Source organism: Myotis brandtii, unplaced genomic scaffold (genome assembly GCF_000412655.1).
Source record: "Myotis brandtii unplaced genomic scaffold, ASM41265v1 scaffold240, whole genome shotgun sequence".
Classification (NCBI taxonomy): Eukaryota; Metazoa; Chordata; class Mammalia; order Chiroptera; family Vespertilionidae; genus Myotis; species Myotis brandtii.
The window spans coordinates 3,906,672-3,923,030 of NW_005359064.1; the positions used below are offsets into that span (position 1 = coordinate 3,906,672).

A 16,359-nucleotide genomic window follows, 5' to 3' on the forward strand; every position below is an offset into this window, starting at 1 on the left:
CCCCGCGCGCGTTGACGTCGGTCGCGGGGCCGCCCGGAGCTCCCGGCATTGGCTGGGAAGTCGATTGTCTCGGGCGGCTGCTGTTACACTGAGGTTGGGTCTCCGAGCTCTGGAGGAAGCAGGCAGGCGTGTGTTGAATTTCTCTCTGACCCTCACGGTGGAATGAACAGGAAGCGACGAGCACCCAGCCCAGGCCCGGCACTTGCCTTTGTTGTGGGGTCAGCCTGCACAGCGGTGAGGAGGCTCTCCGGTGCCCCTGTCCGGTGGGCCGCCCAGGGTGGGGTTGGGGGCGCGCCCTGCAAGTACGCTGCTGGAAGACAGTGGGCAGGCTCTACTCAGGTTAATTCGTTATGGGGGCAGAGAGGACATTTGCTTGTTTTTAAACTTTTTTTTTTTAAATTGGAAAAGGAGGAGGCTTCCCAACGTGGCGGATTTTCTGGAGGACGACATGGGCGCGTTGTGGGTGGGTGGCACCTGGAGAAGGCGCACGGGTCAGTGCCCCGTTTCCTGGGTTTGCTGGCAGGGCACCGCGCTGCTTGTCTAGACTGCAAGAAACTCTTTATAGCAAGTAGGGCTTCCTCGCTCCTCCTACCCAGGCATAGGAATGACTGCTGAGTGGCAATGGCCACATAAACCGGCTTAATTTTTATTTTCTTCAGTCTTTTAATTAGCTAGCATTGGATAAGTTTGATTTGCTTCTTTTCTCTTCCTTTGTGTCCCATCTATTCCCTTCTTTTTCTCTCTTATATTTTTGGCAACTTCTTGTCCCTGGACCCCTCCACTTATAGTTCAGTGCTCCTTTCTAAATGTTAAATGTGATTGTGATATTGATTGATGACCTACTGTGTGCTTGGCATTGTGGGATGCAAGGTGAAATAAGTTGTAAAGAGTGTTGATTCAGAGAGCTACCATTAGTAAGTTTCTTGCAGTGGAGGTGGGTAGAGATGGTGAACAGCTTTGGCTCTTAAAAATATCTGGGTACTGTGACTGGCATGGTGGTTGGTGCCTTCCCTCAGGACTAGGGCTGGGAAACTGCTCTTTAAGATGGCCCTTTCCTCTTGTCTGGCTAGCCAAGGAAGGTATTCTCCCATTTGTATTTCCTCTGGAGCTTCAGGACTGAGTATTGAATTACAGGAAAGATTCTGTAGAGTCTGCACCGAGAAGCTGTCATTGCACAAGCCGTGTTTTGCATTTTGCATATGCGTATTTAGTCTTTTCTGCTATTTATATTGAGTTTACTGTCATCAGTACATCTGCCTTTATATTCTGCAGAATTCTCTCGGAACACATTCTTTATGTTTAGTAAAGGATCATAATGTCAAATTTGAGTCATTACATAGACAAATGAGTAGATCAGAATATTACCCATGCACATTTATGGATTACAATATTTGGTTTCCTATCAACCCTTGAATGCAGAGCAGTACCTTTTAAAAATGGGAGAAATTCTTCATGATCTTTGGAAGCTTAATTCTTTTGAGAGCTTCCTGTTACTATTGACATTTGAACACACTGTTAGGAATTAGGTGCCAGTCTGTAAATGCTAGTAAGGGATTTGTTGTAATGGAGTTGTAGCGGCATTCCTCTCTTGATTTAAAATATCCCTCTACGTTTCCAACATTCTGCTGTTGCCCCTGGAAGAATTTGCCCTCATTGGCCATGGTTCCAGTTTGTGTAGGTTTGTATTTATGATGAAGAGGACTATTCCCAGTAGGCTTTGGGGGCTGTCTCTTGAATCCTTTTAGGGCCTTGGTTTGCATGACCACAACCCTGCAGAGGAACCCAGCAGTGCCAGCTGCTTATTTGGGGATTTTGTGCCAATTTGTTGGATTCAAAGTCCACCTTCACAGCCCTCCCCCCCCCCACCTCCGAGTATATACATACATAGACAAATATTTATTTTCCCCCAACTGCTGTCAGTGTCCTAAGAATAGTTTAGTTGCCTGGCGCACTGAGAGTAAGGGCCCATCTGTAGAGGTGTTTTCCGTTTGGGACTGTGCTGTGGTCTTGGTTGACTTCGCAGCTCTGCAGAGCAGCCTTACAGTTCATGGACGCAGTGTTGTATCTGGGCCTCTGGAGGGGCAACTCCCAGCCGGACAGGGGAATGGGGAGGTGAGAGTGACTTTTGCTCTCTGAAGGTAGTTTCTGGGCTGCTGCCAAGGAGAGACCACCAAGCTCTGTCTGGGTCCCTTTGCACTGCCCAGCATGCAGTCAGCCCAGCATTCAGTCACCCTATGGTCTGGGCAGGAGGTGGTTGCTCTGTGTCACCCTGTAAAACCCAAGCACTTGGAGGACTCAGGGCAGGGACACTTGTGACTGACGGGTTAGATCAGTGGTTCTCAACCTTCTGGCCCTTTAAATACAGTTCCTCATGTTGTGACCCAACCATAAAATTATTTTCGTTGCTACTTCATAACTGTAATGTTGCTACTGTTATGAATCGTAATGTAAATATCTGATATGCAGGATGGTCTTAGGCGACCCCTGTGTAAGGGTCGTTCGACTGCCAAAGGGGTCGCGACCCACAGGTTAAGAACCGCTGGGTTAGATCTTTCTGGTAGCCCTCATCATGTTTTTTCCCCCCTCATCTTTCTTCTGAATCTCGGCTTAGGGAGTCTCTCTGATGTGTCTGTCCTTTTGGGTGAGAGTTAATAGAGAAAACTCAAGGAGCAATAGCTATAAAAGATTATTCCATGTTAACCTGGAAAATTTTTAGAAATGCTTATTAACACACTTTATATAGGCACATGGCTATTTATATGTGAACAGTAGCAAAATAGCTAAGTAGTCCCAAATTGCCCTTTCCTCCCTTCTTCCTCCTCCTCCCTTCCGCCTTCCATTCCTCCTTTCCTTTTTTTAGGTCTCAGAGAACTCGCCTGGAAGCCATTATCATCTGATGTCAAAGTGACTTTCTGCTACATGGGATTTGTTAGTCTACAATTACACCTTGACCTATATTATGGATGTTCATGGAAGGTGAATCTTAAGTTTTAAAATAGGAATGTAAAGCTTCTGCCTACTATTTGAAAATTTAGGCCACAAGACCTGCCATTTTTTAGGGAGTTTTTTTTTTTTTTTGGTCTGGCATTACTTGCTTCACTGTTAAGCCCGTAACGGAAATAGCCAAGCACCTATACTATTAATTGGATTTATATTTCCAATTAATATTATCTTTTCCTCTATCACAGGAGGACTTGAAAATAATATCTATGCTGTGTCATATCCAGGTGATTTAAGTATGGATTGCTTTTCTTTGAATTCCCACTAAAAATGGTACTTTGGCCTTTTCAGCTGTTTTTGTGAGGACTTTTCTTCCCACCACGCTTGTTTTCCAGATAGGTCTTGGAAATTACTAAGAACATAGCTATAAGTTCTCCCTCGATTGGCAGCTGAGAGCTTTCCCGGACAAAAATAAGGCTGCACAGTGCCAAATGGTTGACTTTTCTAGAATAAAAACTCTAAAGGGTATGCAAAAAGTCCTCTGGTTAATATATTGGCATTCCCAGAACCCACTAAAACTCCGGCAGCCTGCCAGACACCACTTAATGAGGATGCAGAATGTCTGGCTCAAATCCCCATGAGCAGACGGGGGTAGGAGCTCATGTCCACACCCTTTATTAATTTTTAATGACTGTACTTTTGTTTTGCAGATTTTGTCCTTTTCCCCCCCCCATTTATTTATTTTACTTGGCATTGGAAAAATGTTGAGACTTTTAAGGTTAAGAATCCTGCTGAGGGATCATTTCTGTTTGCATGGGTTCTTTTGTTGTTTTTCTTTCTTTTCCTTCCTTTTTTTTTTTTTTTTGGAAGGGGAAGAAAGAAAAGGAACAGAAAAGGAGATAACTTTTTAAAAATGATGTTTTATTGTGTGCTGGAAAAGAGAAGCATTTATGAAACTTTAAGTTTGTCAGACAGTTTATATGACAGTGCAAGTTGCTGCTTGCCAAGCTCCAGACAGATTGCTAATGTTACATGACAGGGATAAATAAATTACCGCTGTCTGCAACGCGCTTGCACTGCAAACGCACTCTGCAGCCAGTGGCGGCCCAGGCGGTGCGCACCCAGGGAGCCTGTTGGCTGTGCAGCTGCAGGGAAGGCCTCTGCCTACTGCTTACAATTCTGTGACTTGGTTCGGAAGTGAAAAGGGTGTGTCCCTCACTATATTTTTGGCAGTGCTTCGGGGCAGCAGAATCCACGTAGCAGCTCTGTGTCCTTAGTTTTGCTGGTAGCTTTGCCCCCTTACCCTGCCCCCCCCCCTTTCTTCCTCCTCATCAGGGCATATGGCACCTAGTCTTCCTCGCAGGGACCTGCTCCAAGAAACTAAACTTTGCTCTTAGATGGACCTGCTCTGGCCCGATGGTTTCTCAGAGCCAAGTTTCAAGCTGTTTACAGTTGCGTTCTTTCTGCAGGTGCAGACATTGAGAACAAATTGTCTGAGATAAGTGTGGTGCTGCCCTGGGCGGGGGCTGGGTGGCACTCCTGGGCATAATGTACTTTCATCTCTGGCAATTTGGATAGTCAGCTGGCAGAGTGACAGGTGTAATGAACTTAATGGTCTTGCTCTGGTTGTTAGTGGACACACTGCTCATATTACAAAGCCACCTCCTAAACTGGGCCCCTGCCAAATGACTTGCTCTTCTCTTCGCAGACTGGATGCAGGACCTGGACTACTCGAGTGACGTTAAGAGCAGGAATTGGGTGGGTGTGAGCAACATCTGTGTGCCCTCATCCACATGATCCCTAAGTGGATCTAGAATTTCTTTTCCAAGTACTATTGTTCTATCCAGTTTGCAAGAAGGCTCCATCCCATTCACCCACCCCTGGCCAGCCATCCTTCCATGTGAGGTGCGGCAGAGGCCTTCTGTGTAAGTGGGTGGATGCCTTGCTTCTGGGGTTTGCAGAATGGCAGGTTTCCTGTGTGCCTTGTTGGTTCCTTTGCAGGGCCACCATCCTCCAGAGATGGGCTGGGCTCCTGGCCACTGGTGGAGGTATGGCCAGGGATTATTTTCATTGGCCCTCAAGAGTTGGGGAGGGACTTTTCATAATAAAATCTCACTGCTTCTGGAAGGCAAGAGTGGAGAGCCCATAGCTTGAATCCAGGCTGTTTTCAGAAGGGCTCCTGGACCTCTGACGCCCCCCTCTCCCCCACCCGTCTTCCACCAGGCACTTGGTCAGAGAATACTAGCAGTGATTCCAAGCACTTGCATATCACTAACTGTGCCAGACTGTTCTTAGGGCTGCACACACATTAACTGATTTAATCCTCACAGCAGCCTTATGACTTAGGTACGGCTTCCATCCCCAGTTTGCTGGAAGGCAACTGGAAGCCCTGAAATTGCCCAGAGTCACAGCTCTTGTAAATAAAGGGTGGAGTCTGATGCAGCCCAGGCAGTGTCCCCCTGGGGTCTGGGTCTTCCTCAGGGACCCCTTACCGGCTGGGTGGAGGGGGACAGTGGCACTTCTCTCTCCTTGTCCCCATACAGTTCCAGTGACTCTATCCAGCCAACAAGCCCCTTCCTTCTTGCTGCCTTGACTGTGGCTCTGGTTTCTACTCCCCTTACTTCCCGGCCCCATTCTTATTTCTAACTTTTGCTCTCTGTTCCGATGTTGCCTGTGGCAAGAACCTCAGTTTTGGTAATTGAGCCATTGGTGGCTTTGTTTGGCCACATCAGCCTCCAGTTCCTTGGAAGAAGGTGGTATTCTGCAGTGTTTCTTGCAAACAACGTCTGTTAGTCTTCTGTGGGTGTCAGAGCATTAGGACCTGTTTCCTGGCTGGTGAACTGAGGCTTGTGGGTCTGGGGGTGAGGATGGACTGGATGAGGCCTCCTCCCGTTGTCCATTCACTCAGAAGGATCCAGCTTGTTCCAGTACTTGGAACATTTTTGTTTCCCTTTGCTTCTCACATATGGGGGGGGGGAGAAATAAAAAAATAATAGTCTTTAAGATTCTCTGTTTTGCTCCATGGGGGCCATAAATTAACCACACATAACATCTGAAGAGTAATATAAAAATATTACACAGTTATTGTACACATTTCACCTCTTGTGAAATATTGTCCATCTTGGACAAACCTAAGTGTTTGAGATTACAGAACCTAAAGTGAGTTCCCAGGAGATGCAGCTTTTTTGGGGTCTGGCAGGACAGCGTTTCAGCGCTTTGCAAAAACTTCCCCAGGCTGTAGGGCTGGAACGGAGATGGAGCCTATCGTAGCCTCTGAGCTTGGCCGGGTCCTGGGATGGTACTGTCCTTTGTATAAATATCTATTACTGTGCCCACACATTGTGAGGATTTCTGATCCTTTGTCACATTTGATCCTTACAGCCCCCTGGGATGGGGTTGGTCAAGTGTTCTCTTTGCAGTTGAGGTAAGGCAGGCCTCTGGAAGTTCCTGTTCTGGCCTGTGCTCTGTCCTCCAGTCTCCACAGCACTGAGCATCCACATTTTATGTGGCGTGCCCCAGACTGTATCTTAGTCCTCAGCACCAGGGTGAAGCCACTCCCATACCTCCTGTGGAGCAGGTGTGAGTACAGCCAGTCAGGGACAGATGTGGGGGCCAGGGCATGCTGCTGGTCCAGTGCTCTGCCCTCGTTTTCCAAACCGGACTTTTCCATGGAGTCTTTCAGGCCTGGCTGAACCCAGTGTCACCAGTCCTGTCTCTGAAATCCTCCCCCCCTCCCCCCGATTATATACTTATTGAAGATAATCAGGAAAATATAAAACAAAGGAGAAAATAAAAATGACCAAAATTATGGTTCACTACATTTAGAGATGACCTCTGTTAACAGTTTAGTAGATTCTTCCAGGTGTATTTATTGGTTAATTATAAAATCATGTAAAAAAGTTACGTACTTTTTTTAAAAGCATTTCATCATAAAATTTTTTTCATGTAATTTAAATATTCTCCAATATAGCTTACTCTATAGTTATATTGTTATTTTTAAAAGACCTGCTTTGGGACATTGAAGCTATTACCAGTTTTCTCTATTATAAATAACACTAGAGGCCCAGTGCACGAAATTTGTGCGCTGTGGGGGGGTCCCCTCAGCCTGGCCTGCACCCTCTCGCAGTCTGGGAGCCCTCGGGGTGGGGAGCAGACCTCAGCCGTCAGTTTGACATCCTTAGCACTGTTGTGAGCCTGGCTTCTGGCTGAGCGGCGCTCCCCCTGTGGGAGCGCACTAACTACCAGGGGGCAGCTCCTGCATTGAGCGTCTGCCCTCTGGTGGTCATTGCTCATCTAGCGACCGGTTATTCTGCTGTTTGGTTGATTTGCATATTAGCCTTTTATTAGATAGAACTACCTTGAACGTAAGCAGATCCTCTGGTGAGGGTTTTTAAAAAAATATATTTTATTGATTTTTTACAGAGAGGAAGGGAGAGGGATGGAGAGCTAGAAACATCGATGAGAAACATCGACCAGTTGCCTCCTGCACAACCCCCGCTGGGGATGTGCCTGCAACCAAGGTACATGCCCTTGACCGGAATCGAACCTGGGACCCTTGAGTCTACAGGCCGACGCTCTATCCACTGAGCCAAACCGGTCAGGGCGAGGATTTTTTTTAAAATTAATTTTATAGAGCGAGGGGAAAGTGGAGACACACACACACACACACACACACACACACACACGGAGAGAGAGAGGAACATCGATGTGAGAGAACATGGATTGGTTACCTTCAGTACATGCCCCAACTGGGGGTCGAATGCACAACCTAGCATGTGCCCTGACTGGGAATTGAACATACATCTTTTTGGTATACAGGATAATGCTCCAACCAACAGAGCCACACCAGCCAGGGCTACATTGAATGTTTTGATGACATCCTTTGAATAGATTTCTAAGAGGGAAGTTGGGGGGGGGTCTAAGAACTTTGAGAGGTTCCTCCAAAAGTATTACCAGGTTACTTTTCAGAAAGGATGGCACACTTTACACCAGGGGTGGGCAAACTTTTTGACTCGAGGGCCACAGTGGGTTCTTAAACTGGACCGGAGGGCCGGAACAAAAGCATGGATGGAGTGTTTGTGTGAACTAATATAAATTCAAAGTAAACATCATTACATAAAAGGGTACGGTCTTTTTTTTTTTTTTAGTTTTATTCATTTCAAACGGGCCGGATCCGGCCCGCGGGCCGTAGTTTGCCCACGGCTGCTTTACACTCTAGATATGAGGGTGGCTGTATCCTTGGCAGTGCTGAATATTATTATGAAAAAACCTTTGCAAATTTGTCAGTAAAATAGTATGATATTTAAATTTTCCTTCCCAGTTTTTTTGATGTAAAAATCTGGGTTTATGTCATCCGGGTCATAGGTGAACAGTTTTGCTATTTGTGAGAGTTTTGTTATGGGCAAATGCAATGATGTTATAGTAGATGATCTCATCAGGAGGGATAAGACCTTTGTGCTATTTTAAATTTAAATGAAATTCTACTCAGGCAAGTTAAGGTCACGAAACAGTCTAATGATATATTTTTAAATGAAAGTACAGGATTTCATGGCCAAGGACTGCACCTGGTCTTTTCCCACTATGCTAACCCTTCCTCACAGGGGCATCTTGGACTCACAATAGAGGGATGAGGGCCAGGAGAGGGAGTGGATTCAGCATCCAGTTGCTTAAAATGCTGTGTGACATCTTGTTCAGTCACCTCTCTCCATTTTAAATGTCCGCTTTTTGAGATTAAACTTTTCCCTAGCCTTGTACCCAAGGATGGAGACATAAAATCCATTCCCCTAATGTTTCAGTTGATGGTTGTTGATGCTCAACACTTAATGCTGGTGCCCACTGTTGCCTGTTCTTCACTCCTTCCCTCTACAGATTGGGTAGAATTTTCTGCTTCTGGCCAAGGCCTGAGCCCTTTCAGAGTCACATGCAGCTGTTAACAGTGTCTGGCCTCCTAAGCTGGTTACTTCTGAAGCTTGAAAGAAAGGAAAAATCACTTTAGTTGGTTGCCATTATCTAAAGGTAGGTCAGTTTTGTGTTTTTCAAAGGCAGCCTTTTCAGTTGAAAGGTTGGGACTGGTTGGAGGGGAGTCCACTTACAATGCTGGTTGGAGGGAGCAAGATGTAACACCCCCATTTTGGGGGCTAGTCCCAATTAGCTTGTTCTATTCACATGCATCTATATGCATCCATTTGTTCAGCAGGTGTGGGTGCTCAGGGGTGCATGCTGGGAGTGTGCACCGTCTGTGGCATGGCCGGGTGAGCAGTGTGCAGGGTCTCTGGGGCCCTGGTGGGCACTGTTCTGCCTCTGTGCTCAGGCGAGTCCCTGCACTCCAGGCACAGATGGTGGGGAGCTCCGCTTGAGCAGTTGGGCTTGGCCCACATCTCTCCCCTCCTGGCCACACAGTGTACCACACTCTGCATTCCCAGGTGCAAACCTACCTTATTAGTGGCTGGCGGTGCCAACGGTGCCAAGGACTAGAAGATGGAGTGTGCAGTGTTTAGTGGTGGGGGGGCCAGCTGGTGGCCATGCAGGTGGTCTGGCCAGCAAGGGTTGGACATGGTCTTCAGGGGAGCAGCCTGTGCAGGGTCCCTTGCTGGGGTGGGTGGGAGGTTCCCAGGGGAGTTACATGCTAACGATGTTATGGAACGGGTTTCTGGAACATTTGCTCAGTGCACTTTGGGTGACTGAAAAATACAGCTCGTGTCCTTTTCCCCTGTTTGCTGTTGGCTGATGGGTGCAGGACTGACAGACTTATGTTTAATTTGACCTTGCTGGATTTGGCTTGTGCCTTCAGCAGAATTATAAAATGCCAGAATGCTTTTCTAGTAGGGACAGAGGGCCTTTTCGGACATAAGGCGTGCATGATTTCAAGGGTGGAGGTAATGTTTACAGTTGAATGGCTCTATTGAACATTTGTTTCTCTGCTGCTTTGGCTGTTAATATAAATATTACATCCTTATAGAACGCAGTTTTCATCCTATTGGTGTTTAAATATGAGATTCAAAATCTTTTACTTCTAAATTAGAGGTCCTGGGATTAAACATTTTTTTCATCTGAAGAGTAATGTAAAAATAATAGACAGTTATTATACACATAGAGTTACAAGTACATAATTTATGTAGTAAATTTAGACCAGAGAAATAATGATATCTGTTTTCTGATAAAGTTGGACAGTAAATGGAGTAAGAGTACCCTGGCCAGTGTAGCTCAGTTGGATGTGTTTCATCCCATGCACTGAAGGGTTGCTGGTTCGATTCCCATTGGGGGCACATACCTGGGTGGCTGGCTTGATCCCCAGTGGGGGGCGTGCAGGAGGCAGCTAATCGATGTATGTTTCTCTCTCTCTCTTCCCTTCTCCCTTCCTCTCTCTCTAAAAAATCAATTAAAAATCGTTAGAAAAATTAAAATGGAGTGGGAGCATTAGTTATTTAATGGAACTCTTAGTGCTTTACTTTGTAATATGAATCCTTCCTCTTTCACTGTGGTAACCTGTTTTATATATTGGAATTTAAAAATCAGGCATGCCTAAGCAATGGCTCCCTTTCTGGCATCTGCCATGGAGCAGACTGTGCCACTGGACCCACCCGAAAAAGCGGCAGGCCTGGGAGGCAGCCGCCTGCAGCAACTTGCTGTCCCCAGTGTGTGTGGAAGGATCTGAGCAGATGTCCTGTCTCCTGGTTTTGAGGAAGGTTTTGCCATAAGGGCTTTTCTTTTTTCGCCTGCCACTCCTAATTGTGTCTTCTGGGTTCTTGTCCAGCCATGTCCTGTAAGGCTGTTTGACTGTGGAAAGTCAGTTTGCCCTTCTCTAAAACAACTAATTGCCCACCTGTTAGGTTTTGAAGAGGATTAAATAAGATCATGTATATGCACACCAGCTGGGAGAGGTCCAGTGCACTATCATAGCAAATGCTCAATAAATGGCGATTATAAAGTCAAATAAGTATTTGTGAAGTGCCCGGCCAGCCTGGTGGGGTGGACACACAGCTCCTGCCCCCTGGGGACTTGGAGACCCAAGGAGAAGATAGATTATGTGTACAGGAAGCAGCCAGAAAATAAGAGCGGGCAGTTTCCTAGTATAATCAAGTCTCTGGTTAAGATTGGGAATCACCATTTATGCTATTAGGAAAGGCTTTGTACTTGAAGAGTGAGGCCGCTGGGCCTAAAGGGCGGTGAGCTCTGATGGCCTCACTCGTTCCCTCCCTTCCCTTTCCTTCTGCTCCACATTCTTAACGAGCACTGACGGCCAGGCACTGCCCCTGTCCCCACCCAGCTGCTGCACGGGCGATGGCCTCCCTGGGGAGGTATAAGGGCTGGGGAGCTAGGAGGACTTCCCTGTCTACTCTGGTCCATCAAGGGAGACTTCACAGACAGATTGGCTTTGGGCTGAGACTTGGTGAAAGAACAGAGTTTTGCCAGGTGGACAACAGGGAGAGGGTGTTCTCCATCGGTGACTTCCAGAGAGCCGTGTGCACTGGGGTCTAGAAGACAAATTCTGGAGCTTTTAATTTCTATGCATAATGTGTACGATGCACTATTACTCTAATACATGTATGTAATTTATAAATAAATACACGGCGTTCCCAAAAACATGTATATACACTTTTAACAGCTGATAGCTCAATTGTTGTTTCTTTCTTTTCTGCCAGAGTAAGTTTTGAACAAAGGAAATTCTTAAATGCTACTGGAAGTGTGAAAAGGCAGTTGAAGTACAAATATTGTCTTTATAATTATTCAAAGTGTGTACACATTTTTTTGGGGACCCACCCAAAATTATAATTATAAGTGTGTACACATTTTTTTGGGGACCCACCCAAAATGTATACACACTTTAACAGCTGACAACTCACTTAATTTTTACTCCTTTTCAGGTTTAACTGATTTGAATAATGGGTGAAACCAGACTAAACTTTGAACAAAGAAAATTTATCCACTAGACTTTTTTTATGGGGATACATAAAATATAAAGTTTATAGTACAAAACTGGCAACAGTTGATGAATTGAGGGCGCACAAATACCAAACAAAATTACTCTTGATGTTTGCGATTTCATTGCTTCTTGTTATCAGCAGTGCCTGGACCAGAATGGTTATCGGTTTGAAAACAGGCATTGACAAAAAAATTATTCATTTGTGTAGATTCTTTTAAAATTTGAAAATGACCTGTATGTTAATAAACACTGACTTTATAATCATTCAAAGTGTGTATACGCTTTTTTGGAATGCCCTATATACATGACCCATGTGTGTGTGTTCACACTTTTGCTCATAGGAGTATATGATTTAAAAAATTGGGGGACCGCTCTAGCTGGTTTGGCTCAGTGGATAGACTGTCGGCCTGTGGACTAAAGGGTCCCAGGTTCGATTCCAGCCAAGGACACATGCCTGGGTTGTGGGCTCGATTCCCCCCCCTCCCAGTAGGGGGCGGGCAGGAGGCAGCCAATCAATGATTCTCTCTCATCATTGATGTTTCTATCTCGCTATCTCTCTCCCTTCCTCTCTGAAATCAATTAAAAAAAATTGGGGGACCATTGGGGCCGTGGGAACACGTGTTCAGAATAGGGGTGAGAGGGAGCAGCCTTAAGGGTGAGGAGGGGGCTGCTTATTTCACTTTGTCTAAGAGATGCATATAGTTCCTGCAATTTAGAACCCTGTGCTCTACCCCAGGGACAGGAAACCGGCCTCTGCATCCGAGTTAATGATGGAGACAGAGGCCAGGTGTCTGCTGGCTTTTCCTGGTTTGGACACCACTATCAAGGGCTTAGGAATCATTCAATAGTTAAGGTGGCAAATGAAGTGCTTTCTGATCTCCTTGGGCCATTGGTTCATGTGATCAATAGGGTAAATAGGCAGTTGCAGCAGTGAGTTTGGAGGCGGGCTTCCGCTCCATGGCCCCCCCTCTGAGGAAGGCACCTGCCCTGAGGGACAGTGCTGATGAGATGCTCTCCTCCCTCCGTTAAGAGGGAGCTTGTCTTCTGCACCAGTTCGAATACACCCTCTGCTGTTGGATAACAGGGTGCTGTGATCTCTTAGCTTCCTTGGCTTGTTCACCGAGGAGAGAAGATGGCAAGATGTCAGCGGGCCCTTCTGGCTTGTTCTTAGGGTTGACAGAGGGGAACGGCGAGCAGAGCCCAGCAAAGAATCTACGGCTGCTTCTGAGAGCTGGCTAAAGAACTGAGCCCCCCCATATTTGAAATACTCCATTTGCCGTCGTTTCTGGTGCGGTTTTATGGCAACTTTCTCTAGGCAAGCCGTGTTTGGGTACTTGGTCTCCCTACCTCAGAGCTGGCCTGCCAAGGAAAGCTGCGGGGGAGGGATGGCCAGGCTCAGAGTCACCCTTCAGTGGGGCCTGTCAGGGAACCAGGCACCTTCTACCCACATCTGGAGAGCTTAGAGGCAGAATTCTGTTGCATGTATTGGATTTGGTTATATATTTACACAGAGGATTTTGCCTCTGAACTCGGAACTCCAAACTCATACCTAACTGCCTAGTGGGCATCTCCAGTGTCCAATGGGCATCTCCTGGTCCCCCACCTCCCCCACTGCCCCCTTGGTTCCTCACACCTCCACCTCACTGTCCCATCTCAGTAACTGCATTCCCGCTGGCCCAGTGATGCAGGCCACACATCTTGGAGGTCTCCTTGACTCAGGCCATCCACAAATCCTGTTGGTTCTGTCTTCAAAGTCTGCCCCATATCTGGTCACTTGTCATAGCACTACCGCTAGCAGCTCAGTGTGTCCCTTCTCCCGGCTCATGCTCTCCTCCTACCTCCTAGTGTAGTCTCAGCCCAGCCATTCCAGTGATTGCTCTGCTCCTCTGCCAGGCAGAGGGGCCAGTAGCCCCACACGTCTGTCCCCTCCCTTCATTCAGGCCTTGGTCAGGAGTCTCTCCCAGGGAGGCCTTCCACGACCATGGGCCCGGCCCAGACCTGGTCCCGGTTTTCTCCGGCTGTTCCACAAGTGCGGGTTGTTACCTTTCCCACTGGAAAGTAAGTGCAGGAGACAGGCGTGTAGCCCAGGGACCACAGCCACGTGACAGAAGGCAGGCAGCACTGGGCACAGCCTGGGGAGGATGGTGGGCAGCGTGGCATGTGCAGGGCTCGAGGCTCCAGGCTCAGGGTGAGCCGTCTTGCTATCCCTGACCATGGGCCCGGCCCAGACCCGGTCCCGGTTTTCTCCGGCTGTTCCACAAGTGCGGGCTGGAAAGTAAGTGCAGGAGACAGGCGTGTAGCCCAGGGACCACAGCCACGTGACAGAAGGCAGGCAGCACTGGGCACAGCCTGGGGAGGATGGTGGGCAGCGTGGCATGTGCAGGGCTCGAGGCTCCAGGCTCAGGGTGAGCCGTCTTGCTCCCTTCTCCCTCTCGAAGCCTGGGTGGGGCAGTGTGGGTGCTGGGCGTCTCAAGCTTAGTCACTCTGGTCAGGTCAGACCTTAGTGTGGATAGAGCATCCCCCCTGGCAAGGCTCAGGTGTAGCCCCAGAAGTGAAAGGGATGAGAAGGCAGGCACATCTCAGTGACATCAATGCCATCGCCATCCCTGCCGCCCCCCCATCCCCTCCCTTTGTGGTCTTAGGTTTTTCTACTCACTTACCTTAACATTTTATTTATTTTCCCCCCCACCCCCCACCCCAGAGTAAACTACCTCCCAGGAGTCAGGAGAAGCAATTGTTTTCTGGACCAACTCTTGCACTCCACCTCCCCTCCCCCTCGCAAATTCAACTTGCTGGCTAAATAAATCGTGGATGAATTAGATATTTTTTATATGTTTCAAACAAATTTATCAAACTGTAAAAGGTCATCAGATTTATTGATTTTATTGAAATCTTCAGAGGTAGATGTTTTCTGTTTAGGTAAGGTTTCTCTGTTATAATCTTGGTTCCCCCTAAGCTGTTTTCTTCTCTTTTTGGGATCAGGGAAAGTTCAAAGTAGAGAAAATTATGGTCTATGAATCTTTTCCCCCATTTCTTCACAGAAGACAGTTTGACAGTTCCCTGGAAGTTTGACTCATCTTCTAGACATCTGACTGTGCTTTTATTCTGGTATTAGAGATGTCTTCTTGACTCTCATTTTGTTGTCTTGGATTTAAAACCCACAAAGATTAGTAACCAATGGGACAGGGGAAAACACCCTGAGTAAGACAGATTCCAAGTAGTTGTGAGTAAGACAGCAGTTCACTTGCAGCCCACGTGTGACAGCCTTGCCTGCAGATGAGGTCAGCCTTAGGTGGGTCAAGGTCTTTCTTCTGCAGGTTTTTCTTTCTTTTTAAAAAATATTTTTATTGATTTTAGAGAGGAAGGGAGAGGGAGAGAGAGACAGAAACAATGATGAGAGAGAATCATTGATTGGTTGCCTCCTGCACGCCTCCCACTGGGGATGGATCCTGCAACCCTGGCATGTGCCCTGGACCAGAATTGAACCCGGGACGCTTTAGTCCTCAGGCTGACGCCCCACCCACTGAGCCAAACTGGCTAGGGCTGCAGGTTTCCTTCAGCCTCCCATCCAGAGGGCCCACCTGCAGTCCTGCCCTGACCAGTGATGGTACATGCCCACCCCAGGTTGGCTGGGGTTTCTTGAGGGCTAAGCTCCAATCTTTGCCTCTATTAGGAATCTCTGGTTTGACTGATAACAGTGCACACCCCGTCACCCAGAAAACAGACTGGAGGAATTGTACCAGGCCATTACAAATAGATGTTTTCCAGCCCTGGCCGGGGTTGCTCAGTGGTTTGAATGTTGGCCCTGAGGGTTGAGGGTTTGATTCCTGGTCAAGGGGTTGCACGTTTGATCCCCTGTCCCGGTGGGGGCTTGTATGGGAAGCTCTCTCTCATCCATGTTTCTCTCTCTTTGTCTCTCCCCTCTCCCCTTCCCTCCCTTCCACTCTCTCTAAAAATCAATGGAAAAAATATCCTCTGGTGAAGATGAATAAAAACAAACAAACAACAACAAAAATAGATGTCTCCAGTGTAGCACTATGGGTGATATAAACAAAATTCTATCTTTTCCATATTTCCTACAATGATCATTTTTATACTAAGGACACTCCCGGTTTTTTATTTCCTAAAGGTGTGGAAAAAAAGTCAGTTTCTGAAAAATGGTGGAAAACAATTTGATGTGTGTCTTTTTAAGCATTTTGGAAGCGCGATGGAGTTGCTATGGGGATGATAAGGTTTACTCTCTACAGAGCGTGGTTCCATCTGGCACCACATGCTCCCTGAGCAGAGCTGGGCAGTCCTACACAGCAGAGTTTCTCATTAGATGTGGAAACAATTACCCATACGATCTCGATTCCATCTTTCCCCCCTCAAGTCACCATTTAGCTTTGATCTACTAGCAGGAACACAATTCTGGGCTGCATTCCACAGCCTCTGACTGCTCTCTGCCTGTCCCCACCTGTGGGACTTGGTGCGTTACCTACGTCAGAAGGGTTTCT

At 47.1% G+C, this 16,359-nt stretch overlaps 1 protein-coding gene across 2 annotated transcripts in view; it reads left to right on the forward strand.

Annotated features, from left to right (window-relative positions):
• LDLRAD4 (low density lipoprotein receptor class A domain containing 4) overlaps positions 1–16,359 on the forward strand; it is a 335,092-nt gene that overhangs the window by 571 nt on the left and 318,162 nt on the right. Inside the window, exon 1 of one of the 2 annotated variants that reach the window (XM_005866917.2) lies at positions 10–234. The exons of the other annotated variant lie outside the window; for it this stretch is intronic. The gene's annotated coding sequence lies outside the window, so the exon portion shown is untranslated. Of the gene's footprint in view, positions 1–9; positions 235–16,359 lie in introns of those variants that run through there. 2 annotated transcript variants of the gene reach the window in all.